The sequence below is a fragment of the Protomyctophum bolini genome (assembly GCF_963924005.1).
Source record: "Protomyctophum bolini genome assembly, chromosome: 16".
Taxonomy (NCBI): domain Eukaryota; kingdom Metazoa; phylum Chordata; class Actinopteri; order Myctophiformes; family Myctophidae; genus Protomyctophum; species Protomyctophum bolini.
Genome location: NC_137877.1, coordinates 12,392,334 through 12,408,545, shown reverse-complemented (window position 1 = coordinate 12,408,545; position 16,212 = coordinate 12,392,334). Strand labels below are relative to the sequence as shown.

At 44.4% G+C, this 16,212-nt stretch overlaps 1 protein-coding gene across 1 annotated transcript in view; it reads left to right on the top strand.

The window, feature by feature from the left end:
• The window catches only part of LOC308330427 (syntaxin-binding protein 5-like), a gene marked incomplete at its 5' end in the record, with an annotated part of 196,581 nt that overhangs the window by 47,396 nt on the left and 132,973 nt on the right, over positions 1 to 16,212 (top strand). The window lies entirely within an intron of this gene.

Sequence of the window (16,212 nt, the reverse complement as noted above, 5' to 3'; positions counted from 1 at the left end):
TGTCCCCCTGCCCACATGTCCTGTCCTAGCCTCGGTGTAGGCTGAAGACTGCGTTTCCCAGGGGTCACCTGGGCACGGTGACAAAGGGAGGAAGAAGGTTTGAGGTAGGAGATTACACACTGTCATCAACATAGCTATGCTATTACTGTCCTGTCTGTCCTGTGTCTGTCTGTCTGTCGGTCTGCAGTGTCTCTGCGTGTAATCAGAGGCTTATCTCTTTGATGACCGCTCTGGTGTCTTGGCACTGACATGCCACACACACACACACACACGCACGTGCGCTGTTTCACAGTCTTTCCCGCTTCCGTCTTGAGCCAGTGCGCTTTTCTTTATTCAATCTGCCTTTCTCTCCCTCCTTCAATCTCCCCTTTACTTTAATCTGATATTCTCTCTCTCTCTCTCTCTCTCTCTCTCTCTCTCTCTCTCTCTCTCTCTCTCTCTCTCTCTCCTGTGATTTAACCCATTCAGGCCTGACCTCGAAATAAAATAAAAAAATCTTCTAAATCCTCCAGTTTTCTGAAAAAATATTTTCACGATAAAAAAAAATAAAAAAAGCAGACCTACAAGCTCGTAGCGCGCCACTCGGTGGCGCGCTATGAGCTTGTAGATCTGCTATTTTTCAATAGCTAAATTATAACATAAATGTTTAAAACACCAAAAAGGGGTTTCCGCTCAAAATGGGTTAAATTGCTGCCTGTCATCTTCTATACCAGGACCTGTCTTTGTTGTTGTCTCTCTCTCCCATGGCTCCTGACCTCCATATATACAGTATCTCTACTATGTGTTGGTGCTCTCCGTCTCAGCGCTGCATGCTCGCTATGCCGTGGCCTCTGAATCTCACACAACATCACGATCAGGCACGCAACTCCTCTTCCATCGCGTCTCGTTCTGTATGTATGCTGCCGACGTTTGTATATGCCGCCTCATGTATACTGTATAGCAGCTCAGTGCGGTTTCCCACGCAGTGAAATCTGTAGCGTTTGACTAAGAATACAGAGGGTTTAAGAGGATATTGGTTTGGTTAACACTCCAGATTTGGCCCTGCTCTATATCTCTACTCCTGCATATCGTATTAGTGCTGCCTGTTACGGCCGCCCCTGTATTCATTCCATCTGCATTAGTATGTACAGTCATGACTTTGGTCCCTGAATTGGAGTGTGAAGTTGGTAGGATTCCAGAGCCCTGAAGAGATGCTAGTAATGGCATAATATTATACTGTATGGTGGGTGCGATAATAGTGTTTACTTGTTCAAAGATGCTCATGTTGTGCAAACCCCCATTTTCTTTGGTTTGACATTAGGACATGTGGTGTCACACCCAAAACGTACAAAAAATACATTATGAATGAATCACTTGAATTGTGTAAATAGTCACGTTGTGAGCTTGTTTTGAAGTTTGAACATTTCTGAAAATCTTTTAGATTTTTCAATAGCAGATCTATGAGCTCGTAGGCTAGCGCAGCACTCGGTGCCGCGCTATGAGCTTGTAGATCTGCTATTTTTCAATAGCTAAAGTGTGACATAATGTTAAAACACCAAAAGGGGTTCCCGTACAGAATGGGGTTAAATCTTTGTAACTTTATTACCGTTGAATGCTGCTGCTTGCTACTGATGATTACATGAATGAATTGAATTGCGTGTCCGTCTTTTATATAATTGCATCAACCCATGACTGAAAAGCCCTCATGTAACCAAGCAGCCATTGTTGTTAGAAGAAAAGCTCAAATATTTAATGTAGCCTACTGCAAATCCCCGGTGTGATTTGTCTTTAAAAAAAAAGTAGCCTAAGTATCATAACAAACGTCATGAACAAACGTGTGCACGCACGTGTATCACATATTCCACAAACCACAAGACACAGTCACACACACTCGCACACAGTCACACACACCCACACAGTAGCATGCACGCACGCACGCATGCACACTCACACACACACAATAGTGTGTGTTGTGGTTAGTGGAATAATAAACAAGTCTCAGTGGTGGACAGGCCAGACAGGCTGTCAGCACAGGGCCGGCCTCCCGCTCGCTGCTCTGGCGAATGGTGCATAGTGATGATGTCATTGTGGGTGGTGGCGCAGCACACGCAGGCTGGCACGCAGGCTCTCTGCAGTGGGGTGGCTGGCTGTCGGCCGGAGGGGGGTGTCTGTGTCTGTGAGCAACACACAGGAGCTCTATCACTGCGTCCTGTCTGTTCACAGAGCATAGAGCAACACACAGGAGCTCTATCACTGCGTCCTGTCTGTTCACAGAGCATAGAGCAACACACAGGAGCTCTATCACTGCGTCCTGTCTGTTCACAGAGCATAGAGCAACACACAGGAGCTCTATCACTGCGTCCTGTCTGTTCACAGAGCATAGAGCAACACACAGGAGCTCTATTACTGCGTCCTGTCTGTTCACAGAGCATAGAGCAACACACAGGAGCTCTATCACTGCGTCCTGTCTGTTCACAGAGCATAGAGCAACACACAGGAGCTCTATTACTGCGTCCTGGGCTGGTCACAGAGCATAGAGCAACACACAGGAGCTCTATTACTGCGTCCTGGTCTGGTCACAGAGCATAGAGCAACACACAGGAGCTCTATTACTGCGTCCTGGGCTGGTCACAGAGCATAGAGCAACACACAGGAGCTCTATTACTGCGTCCTGTCTGTTCACAGAGCATAGAGCAACACACAGGAGCTCATTTACTGCGTCCTGTCTGTTCACAGAGCATAGAGCAACACACAGGAGCTCTATCACTGAGTCCTGTCTGTTCACAGAGCATAGAGCAACACACAGGAGCTGTATTACTGAGTCCTGTCTGTTTTCGAAAGTGAAAAATGGTAGTCGACGAACATTCTTCGTCTTGGTTTTAGTCGACGAAAACAACACTGTTTGTAAAAAGTATTTCTGCACAACAGAATCAGAATCAGTCCAGAATCAGTCACATTACAAGTAAGGTGGGTGAAAAACTTGGTTGTGCCTAAAGGCTCATATTGCAGTTAAAGGTAGAGAGAGAAGAACATAAAGTGCATAACATGACAAAGTGAGTGCAAAATAAATAAAGTTCATCATGGGTGCATGTATGTATACGAGTAGGCTATAGCAAAAAGTCCCTATTTGAGCACGGATTTTTATTTAACCTTTTTATTTAACCGAATCAGTTCAGACTGTGCGATAAAACGTAGCTCTTGTTCAGCAGTCTGATTGCTGACAAGTAAAAGCTGTTCAAGAGCCTCGTAGTACTGCTCCCAATGCTCCTGAATCGCAGCAACGGCTTGAACAGTCTGTGGCCGGGGTGGTGAATGTCCCTGATGAGGCTTTGAACAGTCTGTGGCCGGGGTGGTGAATGTCCCTGATGAGGCTTTGAACAGTCTGTGGCCGGGGTGGTGAATGTCCCTGATGATGCTTTGAACAGTCTGTGGCCGGGGTGGTGAATGTCCCTGATGATGCTTTGAACAGTCTGTGGCCGGGGTGGTGAATGTCCCTGATGATGCTTTGAACAGTCTGTGGCTGGGGTGGTGAATGTCCCTGATGATGCTTTGAACAGTCTGTGGCTGGGGTGGTGAATGTCCCTGATGATGCTTTGAACAGTCTGTGGCTGGGGTGGTGAATGTCCCTGATGATGCTTTGAACAGTCTGTGGCTGGGGTGGTGAATGTCCCTGATGATGCTGTCCGCTTTAGCCACGCAGGGCACCTTGGCCCTTCATGCTTTCAGTGGCATTGTGCTGACCATGCGGTTCTCTGAAAGCAGCAGGTTGCACCCTTGAGATGGGAAGCATCTCCTATAAACAACATGCCTGACAATCACTGTGTTGAGTTGACTCTGGGTGACATGCTGTGGCCATTTAAAATCTGTCTGTCTGTTTAGGTGTTGTCGGTCCGTCTGAATCACTGTGTTGAGTTGACTCTGGGTGACATGTGTGGCCATTTAAAATCTGTCTGTCTGTTTAGGTGTTGTCGGTCCGTCTGAATCACTGTGTTGAGTTGACTCTAAGTGACATGCTGTGGCCATTTAAAATCTGTCTGTCTGTTTAGGTGTTGTCGGTCCGTCTGAATCACTGTGTTGAGTTGACTCTGGGTGACATGCTGTGGCCATTTAAAATCTGTCTGTCTGTTTAGGTGGTGTCGGTCCGTCTGAATCACTGTGGTATAGAACTATAGTTTCGTAGCCTTTTTTTAAGGTGCTTTAAAACCGAGTGCCGCACTACGAGCTTGTATACAGTAGGTCTGCTATTTTTTTTTAATCGTGAAAATGTAGTGCAAATCTTTGAATATATATTTCTTTCAGAGCGAACGTTTTTAACTCAAATCTTTGCTTCATATTTTCAAGATGGGAATCCACACCCAAACACATAGTGTGTGTGTGTGTGTGTGTGTGTGTGTGTGTGTGTGTGTGTGTGTGCATTGAAAATGAATCCCTTCTCAATAAGAGGCAAGGTAATAGAATCACACCGAGTGTGATACAGTCACTTCTCATCAGTCCATGGACACACACACACACACACACACACACACACACACACACACACACACACACACACACGGAACATGTGCATGCACACACAGCTCAGCCAAAATGAGACGGACCGAGAGAGAGAGAATGAATGAATGATAGAGAATGATAAAGGGAGGCAGAAAGTGAGATGGGAAAGATATGCATGAGCTACAGAGACAGACAAAGGTGCGTTGAAAAGGGAGAACTTTCCATCCGTGAGGTATATGAGCCGAACATCATGCCTTCTGAAAGGTCAAAGCACTCTGTTTGAAAGGCTTGAAATCGACACACGTGTGACATAATTACATCCTGGTGTGCCTAAGTTCAGCAGTTCTCAACCTGTGGGCCATGCGGGCCCGCCCGGCCCAATGGTGGGCAATTCTGCACAATTCTGGCCTGCCAAAACACATTGTAGTCGACTAAATCACCTGTAGATTTAGTCGACTAAAACCCTATGATGTTTTAGTCGACTGAAACTAGACTAACACTAAGACATTCCAGGTGACTAAAATGTGACTAAAACTAAATGAAACCTATTCAAGAGACTATATATGACTAAAACTAAAATCAAAATTTGCTGCCCAAAACAGCACTGCTTCAAATCGACCTTCAAAAGCAGAGGTATATGTCCCAGTCCCATTAACTGTTAGGCTGAATTATAAAACTATTAGACTAACATTGTTATTTTATCCTCCAGCCTTTTTAGTACTACGTTGAATTATTTCCGTCAGCATATATAAATTTCCAATGTGATGTAATCTATCTGGCAAAGTGCACTGCATGGTGAGGATGAGGTCGCTTGTTATATTCAGTTCATTCGTTGATGCAGTTTGTACAGTAAGTACAGTAAGTAGAGCCTGAGGACCAGCCGTGATACTGTTGTTATTATCGGGTGTGTCTAAAATTGTTCCATATATATCTCTGCTGTCGGGAATATATAATGTTAATTTTTCAGGAAATTAAGAAAACCTTATATTTTTAATTATTATTATATATTATTATTATAATGCGAGCGACGGTGGCACAGTGGCCAGATGGTAACCGCAAGGTTGCCAGTTCGAACCCGGGCTCCCCCAGAGTTAGTGTCAAAGTGTCTTTGCGCAAGACTCTGAACCCCTAATTGCTCCTGATGTGCTGGTTGGTGCCTTGCATGGTTTCATCCGCCATCGGTGAATGAATGTGTGAATGTAATGCACAATCTATAAAGGTGTATGAATGTGTGTGTGAATGTAATGCACAATCTATGTAAAGGTGTGTGTATGTGTGAATGGGTGAATGTAATGCACAATCTATGTAAAGCGCCTTAATTGGATATTAAAAGGTGCTATATAAATGCACCTTACCACTGTATGCATGTGCATGCCCCATTGTCAGTATCAGCCATGAGCATGGGAGACTAGAGCGTGGGAGACTATCCATTTAGTTCTTACTTAAACAATGTGACTGATTTGCTTAAAGATGGAGTGCCATGATTTTTTTTACACCCTAAAGCATGATCAGCAGGTCTTATTGTTATATGTTATATGTCGTTTTTATGTGGACACGCCCACCAGTTCATTAAGTATGCCTGGTTTGCCTGGTGGGTGGTGATGGGTGGTGATCCACCTGAACTGAAGCCGCAGCCACAGCTGTAGTTGTATGATAAAGGGGGAGGGGTTATAGGGGAGGGGCCGATAATGTCATTTCACTATATTACTGTTTATTTCATTGGCCCGTTTGACTGTCAAGGGTTCAGCCTCCAGGAAGAAACCCTAAATACAAAGTTAAGTTAGTTGGGCGGGCCCAAGGTCCACATCCTTGGAATTCAAACCTGTCAACCCAAAAGTAGCCTCGGAATCGGAAACCCAGACGTTTTATTTCCTGGATAGAAAGAAAGCAACCCAGAATGATGTGTATGCGATGCGAGGGTCACCGTGCAGAGTGAGAGTTAGACCTGCTGCGATGCATTATTCAGCACGACTATACTTCTGTGCTGAAGTTTTGAACATCATCAATCTCACAGCAGTCATAAATCCTCAGGCGGAGCTGAGCGGGCGGGCCAAAAGCAACACTGGTTCCCAAACTCTGCGTCTCCTCAAATGAGGCATGCCATGCGTATGTGTGTGCATTGCAGCATGGATCGATATACGTGTGTTTGTGGCTGGAATTATCTACAAGGTCACCCATCTTCCCCTACCATTATGTCCCAACAATATAAAAATACTCTGTGACTGTCTGCCAATATTGCAAAGTGCTCTTAATAATGAGGCATATGAGCCACTTGGCCAGGACGCACGCATGCACGCACGCACGCACGCACGCACGCACGCACGCCATGACTGGACTGCATGACAAATATTCTGCCTGGTCGAGGCACATACACATCATTGAAATACCTATAAGCACCTTAATAGCACCACTTTTACAGAACAACATAAATGATAGATACACAACCAGCACAGACAACAAACAACATCTCATTTCACATTTGGCCCAGACCGGCCCACCATAGGGTCGGCCACAGGGCATGTGTCTGGTACGTTACGTGGGAAGTCCAGGCCTGGCGCACGCACGCACGCAAACGCACGCACCCTCCTCGACCTCACTTCATCGGATTGGAAGGATAACTGTGATAGCAGCGGTTTACGGCTTAAAAAGTCAAAGATGGATGCTTTAATAGGGCAAGCTGCATAGTGTGCTGCATGTATCGTATATATATAGCTGCTACACCTGCACTCGTAAGCTCCTTTAAATGGCGTGTCGGCTCAAATCCAGGATGCCATTTGAGATGTGAAATGTTATTGCGAGGGACAGGATTGGGAGCAGAGTGTGAAGGAATGGTGCAGAGTAACAACAGTAGAATGTAATACCAACAACATATAGCCCATTCTGGGCGGGAATCCCTTTTGGTGTTTTAAGCATTATGTTCTACTTTAGCTATTGAAAAATGGCAGATCTACAAGCTCATAGCGTGGCACCGAGTGCTGCACTACGAGCTTGTAGATCTATTTTTTTTTTTATCCTGAAAGTGTGTTGCCAATCTTTGAATAAATTATTTCAGAGCGAACGTTTTTTAACTCAAATCTTTGCTTCTGGGAGGTCACTGGAACTACATATTTCCAGATGGGGGTTAGCGGCCAATTACATATAATTCTGGGGGACCTTGACATGAAAATGTTTGAGAACGACTGACATAGAAACGGGTTAATTCTGGGAGACCTTGACATGAAAATGTTTGAGAACGACTGACATAGAAACAGGTTAATTCTGGGGGACCTTGACATGAAAATGTTTGAGAACGACTGACATAGAAACAGGTTAATTCTGGGGGACCTTGACATGAAAATGTTTGAGAACGACTGACATAGAAACAGGTTTTTCAGAAAACTGATCTAAGTCTACAAATGGAACCAAAAGGACCATTACGGGTCCACAACACACACCCCTCAGTGTTGCACAACAAATTAATACTCATTTTGTGCGAACCTACAGTATAAAAAGAAATCACTGAATGGGGCGCTCTAATCAATATAGTTGACCTTTATTCCAACCTTGAAACATACCTTAGTTACATAACGACATAACGACAGCCGATTTGCTCAGACACATCCTACTACAGTATGTCAAAAGGGGTAGAGGGGCATTAGGCGCACTGTCAGAGCCTGAGCAGAGCCTTTTTATTTGTGGTGTTTCTGGAGAACCGTGGGTCCAGCCGACTCAATACCGGGCAATGCACTCCCTGTTTGAAGTCGGTGGGGCAAATGGTTCTCGAGTTACGTGCAGTACAACCGTACACACACGCACCCACGCACACACGCAGACGTGGCAAATGTATTATTATTTTATTATTTTAGCCCAAAGGGCAACCAGACTATAGTTATTGTCACACTCTGGAGTAACCTACCTAACTTCCGCTGTGATTGGCCGAGCTTTGGATAACGTTTGTAGTGGTGAATTGGCTGTTGTTGGTTACGTAACCAATCTATGTTTTACAAATCGTTTATAAAGACATAAATTCCCTTGCAAGGGCAGAAGACCAAACTATTCAAGCGTTATAGACATTTTCAAATTACTTTTCAAGAGAGTCAAGTGGGAGGGGCCTATGTAAGCATAACGTTTTTCAAAATTGCGATTTTCTAGTTATCCGTCATTATAGTTAGCCCGGTGCCTTCAACACATGGTAAGCCTATGTGTTACTTTTTTGAATAATCTTAATAAAGAACGTTGATGTCCTTAATTTTGAAACTCAATGCTATATGGCATATATTGAGGTTGAGCACCATGGGATAGCATATTTTTCTTTTAAAGTGGACAAAGTGTTGAGTCAATACAATATGAGCTTGGGCATGGGTTTAAATATACTCTGCATACCGAGCTCCACAGCGCTATGACATTGAGAGCAATTTGCACCCGTAATGACGAGATAATATGATAACGGTGAGACACGATACACCCCTCCAACGCAGTCAATATAGAATAACAGTGAAGTCCTCTCAGCGTGGGTGAGTGTGATTGATAACGAGTGTGATATCAACAGAGAGGGAGAGTCAATAGAGACAATGAGAAGGACACCACAGTTCACACGCCACTTCCACACGTTCTGCATGCATGCCTGCAGGCAAGTGGGCTCAGTAGCAAGTTAACTGGACCCCTATTTGAACTGGGACTGGGGTAACCCTGGTCCAGTGCTTACAGCGAGTCTCTCTGATGCCCTGTGGAAGTCCCTTCCGCAGCCCTCTAGCGATTTTCTCACTCCCGTGCGTGTGTTTACAATTCCCAGCAAATAAACAAAACACAGAAACAACTCACCGAAACAAAGCCTGCTAGACCTTGGTAAAAGTCTATTCTCAGAGCTGGGAAGCCTCTCAGGTCCCCAGCTTCTCTCTAAAATGCACTATTTTAATCATTAAATAAAATGAATCCAACCAGATCGGTGCAGGCAAAACCCAGAAATGCCGTAGTAGAAGAAATGACTCTGCCCGGTAAATTCGGGGTACATTGCGTTATTAAAATGCACAAAGTGCATTTTAGAGAGATGAGATGCTTCCCAGCTTCGAAAATAGACTTTTTCCAATGTCTAGCAGGCTTTGTGTCGGTGAGTAGTTAGGTCGTTTTTTTATTTGCTGGGAATTGTAAACACACGCACGGGAGTGAGAAAATCGCTAGAGGGCTGCGGAAGGGACTTCCACAGGGCGTCAGAGATACTCGCTGTAAGCACTGGACCAGGGCTAGGACTAGGGCAGCTCTGAGTTAGCCCCACTGACTTCAAACGCGCTCCACACCACCATGTGAGGGTATACCTACCCTAGGGGACACGGGGAGAACATGCAAACTCCCCACAGAAAAGCCCTTTTGCCTAGCCCCACCCAGTGTAGAGAAATACTGTTAAAGTTCCTCACAATTGGGCCAAAGCGCTGCTTCTGTGTTCACCATGGACACTGCTTGTCTCTGGGTAGAGACTCGTGTGTCCCAATAGCGGTAACATCAGGGAACGACAGTGTTCTGCTTTGAGGCAGGACTCCAGACTAGAGAAGAAGGGAAGATATAACCTCATTGTCAGCTCTGTAGCATTGGCCGGAAAACTGTGTTCTTCTGGATCGGACTAGTGAAGAAACACGGGGAAGGTTGCCGTATATTGGGTTAGTCGATGGGTGGCTCTTCCAGAGCTCTCATTAGAAGGCGGGTGTATAAGTAGACGCATGCACGCACGCACACACAAACGCAAGTTGCACGCAAAGTCGTTGCAAAGACGCGCCTAATACACGAAGATACGCACTGGCTGGCTGGGCAAGACAAGCATAATCAATATGACTTCACAGATACTATACTGTCGCCAGGGAATGACGGGGTGCTACTATACACTATCACACTTCTATTTTAATTACATCTCTAATAGGATTTCCAGACTCCTGGTAGTTTACTAGAGCAATGGCAGGTCTGTGCCAAAGGTGAGAACACCAAGTATACAGCACATGGACTGGGATGTGGCAGCAGCAAATATTGTAGCTACGAAGAATTATTAGGTCATTCATAGCTGCACAGTGCACTCTAATTTTACCCCTACGGAGTTGCGTGATTATGAAACTCCATTACTCACACCCCACAGTAAATATCCTCATTGTTACTTAAAGTGTACAAAACGTACACAAAATGTATCATTTTGGTTGCATTTTGTACACTCAGAGCTATGAATGGATTCATTGTCTGACAATGAGGATTATGATGACAATTCATCTCTGAACTACAGTAAGTGCCAAAGCACTATGGAGTAAGGCTCATTTTTATTTCATAATAGGCCTACAGCTGTGTATTTATACACTGTTGTTTGAACTGTGAGTGTGCGACAAATGTCATCTGGCACGGTCCTGTTTACAGTCTCAAGGCCACTATTTTGGGGGTTGGTGGTGTGAGCAGACGTGTTTTGAAGTCAGCACCAGTACAGTAATCTTTTGGTAGTCTTTTTTTGGTTTTGGAAAAGTCTATCTGGGATTGGAGCCGGTTTCCGATCACCCGATCCGATCGGCACAAACCTACTCTCGATCCTATTGGTTCCTTCATTAAAGCCCATCTGATTGATGAAGCAGATATACTGTAGAATAGATGATTAAACATGCTGCCAGGTTCTGTTTGGCTCGTCGCCGGACATCATCAAACCGTTTCTTAAGGTGCTAATGTAGTGCATTAACCCATTTAGAACAAAATTAATGCCTTCTAAATCCTGACGGTTTTCTGAAAAACCCTATGTTTCTATGTCGGTTGTTCTCAAACTATTTAATGTCACGGACCCCTAGAATTATATGTATTTGGCCGCCGACCCCCATCTCAAAATATGTTGTTCCAGGGACCCCCCCCCCCCCCCCCCAAGCACAAATGTGACTTTAAAAACGTTGGCTCTGAAAGAATATATATTCAAAGATTTGCGCCACATTTTCACGATCTTTCAAAAATAACAGAAATTTCAACAGCTAAAGCATAACATAATGCTTAAAACACCAAAAGGGGTTCCCACCCAGGGTTAAAACAGGTAGAAGACGGATGCAGAGTCCAAGTGGACTTTTGCCTTTCATAGTGAAGTGCACTTCATGCATAACTTTATAGCCATCACTCGTGGACAGCTTTATGTGGCCATGATGACCGACCGCAACACTGCAGTTAATCATTGTCTTCATATGCGAGCAATTCTACACCGTCGTGAAACTTTACACAACATCTGTTTTGCAGTTTGAGCATCTCCCAGAGGAGATCCCATTATGGTAAATTGCGTTTGCTTTGGAGTGTGTGAGATTTTCTGTATTTTGTAAACGTGGAGCATGGACCATTTTGACCTGAGAAAATATTCTACAAATGTCTTCTAAATGACAGTTTTCTGAAAAACCTGTTTCTATGTCAGTCGTTCTCAAACATTTTCATGTCAAGGACCCCCAACAATATATAATGTATAACAATTACAATTACAATGTATAATGTAATTGGCCGCCGACCCCCATCTGAAAATATGTTGTTCCAGGCACCCCCAGATGCAAAGATTTGAGCGACTGAAAGAATATATATTCAAAGATTTGCGCCACATTGTCACACATTTTCAAAAATAGCAGACCTGCAAGCTCATGCGCGGCACCGAGTGCTTGTATGAGCTTGTAGATCTGCTATTTTTCAAAAGCTAATGCATAACATAATGCTTAAAACACCAAAAGGGGTTCCTGTTCAGAATGGTAACAATGTAATGAATTTAACTTGTCAGAGTAAATGTATTGCGCATGTTCTGTTATGTCCCATAACCCAATAGGACTACCTTTAGTCACTTAAACCCTATATACATTTCTGAAAATAGCCGATCTACAAGCTCACAACACATTGCATTGTGACATGAGCTTGTAGATCATATTGTTTTGGGGTGAATGTTCACTGCATCACTGTTGATTTTGGCAGCACATTTTAATAATCAATTCAATTTTTTTTGTGCTTTTCCAAGTGCTCAAAGCGCTTTATTCATTCATTCATTTATACATTGGGAGGTGAAGCGGCAAACAGTCGGCGCCAGCGTCCTCACTTCCCGATCCTTCGGTCACTCTAACAACATGCGTGGGCAGCTGTTAACTGGCTGACCCACAAACGGAGACTAAGGAGCCAGATTGAGTGTGCATGCGTGCGGGCGGGCGGGGGGTTCCATTATAGCATGGCCTTTTGGTTGGCTTTTTGGCTCAGTTCCTCACACCTCACCATGCTCTGTGTAATGATCTCATCGAGCAGGAGGAGGCCAACAAGCTCCCCAGTGCAGCCTCTCTCTCTCTCTCGCTCTCGCTCTCTCACCGTTGCATTCTCACCTTTTGAGCGGTGCCTATAAGCTCTTCGATGACTGGCCACGTGTGTCTGTCTGTGTAATACCGCAGCCAGCGGTGTTATATTATATATATTGTTATGTTTTATTCCTGCGTTTACACACAGGGGCAGAACAGAGATGCGAAAGCATGGGCCTTATTAAGGCTTGTTCGGTTGTCCGGGACAAGTAATACATCTTTCCAGAAAGTGCATTAAAATGTTGGTTGGACAAGTGACTCTTGATTTCACATTTTCTGTAACTCTCCTATAGCAGCCAATAACATTGTCTGGCACTATTGTGTGGCTTTCCTATCACCTTCCCAATATTGTTAATAGTGCTAGAATGGCTGTGATCTTACACACATTTATGTATTCCAAATATACCACAGCCATATAGATTGGTCTCAGGTTGTTAGCAGACTGCCCACGTTGGCGTTTAAACCATTTAGGCCTGACCTCAACATTTAAAAAAAATCTTCCAAATCCTCCAGTTTTCTGAAATAAATATTTTCACGATTTTTCAAAAATAGCAGAGCTACAAGAGTGGCGCGCTACGAGCTTGACGACTGGGAACAGTCTGTTTGGGAAGCACAAACGTTTGGAGCACACTTATTGACAGGTGTAGTTCATCTACAAGGTCACAACGTGTCGCAGCGCCACGCGTTGTGAGCTGCTATTTTCAGCCAGTGTAAAATCAGTCCTTACGACGGCCGCCAAAATACATTTTACTGTAGATTTAGTCGACTAAAATCTCATGATATAGTCGACTAAAACTAGACTAACACTAAAACATTGCAGGTGACTAAAATGTGACTGAAACTAAATGAAAACTATTCAAAAGACTATACGACAAAAGAAAATAAAATGCTGTCAAAATCAGCAGTGCTGACACTTCCACAGCTCTCTCCTCTTCCTCCCACTCTCTCCTGCCTCCCTCCCTTTCTCTGTATACGTCCGGCTCACACCCTGGCTGGCAGATCCATTTTCTTTTTTTTTCCTCCTTGGGTTAGTAAAAGCCTTTTTTTCCCTCCTGAATGGAAAAGGACACAATGTTATACTGTAGTGTTGAATTAGATGTATCATAATAATATCTCTCTCTCTCTCGTCCTGATGTCTCATGCTGCTGTGATTTATGCGGTTCAATCCTAGTCCATTGGCACACGTGCACTGACACACACGCGCGCTGACACACACACGCGCGCTGACACACGCATTCACAGACTGCAGACAGTCAGCTCTGTGGTTTATGCGTGGCAGATGTTATGCAGTGTGGATGGCTTTTATCTGACCCTCTGTGTTTCCTACTGAGCATTGAAGACTGTCTGTCTGTACCTCTCTCTCTGTGTGTGCGTGCGTGCGTGCGTGCGTGCGTGCGTGTGGTTGGGTATGTGTGGGAGTGTGACAGCCATGGTGATTGTAGTCACGTGATCTGGGTTACAACACACTAGACTCTATACGTCCCAGTTCCACCTGAGACAACACACTAGACTCTATACGTCCCAGTTCCACCTCTATACGTCCCAGTTCACCTGAGACAACACACTAGACTCTATACGTCCCAGTTCACCTGAGACAACACACTAGACTCTATACGTCCCAGTTCACCTGAGACAACACACTAGACTCTATACGTCCCAGTTCCACCTCACACAGTCGGTAACAGGTGGTCATACTAACATGTCCTTTCTCTGTGGTGAAAAGGAGAGAGTATAGCCAGGAAATGGTCCTATTCCAGATTATAGTTACACAAATACAGTGTTATATTTACATGGAGGCAGCTGTCAGATTGACAGATTGAGCTGTCGGTCAAGCAATGCATAGGCTGCACCATAGGCAGGAAATTACTCCTATTCTAGGTGAGATAGCTTCAAATACAATGGTATATTTAAACATAGAGGCAGCTGTCAGATTGACAGCTGTCCGTCAAGCAAAGCACCTATAGGCAGGAAATGGTCAATTCTAAATGGAAAAGAAGAGAGGGAGACTCAGCTGTTAGATTGACAGCTGTCGTTCAGTCAGAATGAGCCATGGTGAAAATAGACTTTGCATGATTGGGATGAGAAGCAAATATGATTGTTGTATAGTGGTTTCTACTGTGGCATTCTAAAATTCCCACAACAGAGCGCCCTGCCACTGGTTGTGAAAGCTGCACCTTCTATGGATATTTTTAAATCTCGTCTAAAAACACACACATGTTCTCCCTGGCCTTTTAACACCACATGCCCCCTCCCCACTTTTTAATCATGCAGTGTTGCTAACTTGCTGTGCTCTCCCATCTCTTGTCTTGTTCTTTACTTCTTTTATTTTACTCGTGAAAACATTCTTACTGTATCTTTTTGTGCATTTTGCCTACTGTATATGTTTGCTTTTTATGCTGTCCAGCACTTTGGTCAACCTAAATGCACTCTGTACTGTATACATTTTACTTGACTTGACTCGACTCTTGTGGAGATGAAAACCATTCATTGCAACAATGATATCATGGCATTGTTGTTGGCGGCGGTGTGTGGCTCTGCGCATAATATGCCCCCAGGAACGAATCTGCACAAACATAACCCAGACATGACCCCAAGCTCGCACTCCACAAACAGACAGAGCCTGAAGATAGACAGTTCCTACATGGACATGTTAATAGACTCGAGCCCCTCGTGGACGCCTAAAGAGACTAAAGATATGCCGTTATTAAAGAACGTTAAGACCAGATACTATGAGAGGAGAAATGGAAGGAGTTTGTTCACTGCATGGCGAGCTGTCATGTGTGGCACCAGTGAGAGATGCTGAGCATATACTGTAATAGAGACATTGGTCTGTTTAACACAAAACACAGGGGGGTTTTCACCCGGAAAATTATATATTTGTAATTTTCATAATGTTACTGATGTCTGAGGTGCAGGGCGGGTCTTTCAGTAGAAGGTATATGTTTGTTTCCCTGCCCACATCCCTGTTTATTTTTCTACAGGCAGGTGTTTGGGTGAATTTCACCTGTGTTTAGCGATAGTGTGATAGAGAAATATCCCGGCATATACACCCACAATGGACTTTTAATATTTCAGTTTTTCACTGATTTAGCCCTCCTCCTCACAAGCTTGTAGATCTGCTATTCTTGTCCAAAAGTGCCCTCTTACGGGATTTCAAACCCTCCACCTCTAAAGGCTCATTCATAGTCTGGATTTTAAAATAACGTTGAGCGGTGGTGAGTAAAAACAGCCTTATCACTCTCTGCACGTCCCTGACCTAAACTATTCCAGAATGGAAAGGAAGGAATGATTAACTGGCCACTTGCCTCCAGATGTTCTATTGGCCAAAAGGGGACGGTGTGCCAGCTGTGCCTTGTAGACAAACTGAGCCCTCGGTGCACGTCTGTCTGTGATCTACTGAGCTGTGTGTGTGCGTGTGTGCGTGTGCGCGCGTGTGTGTGTGTGTGTGTGT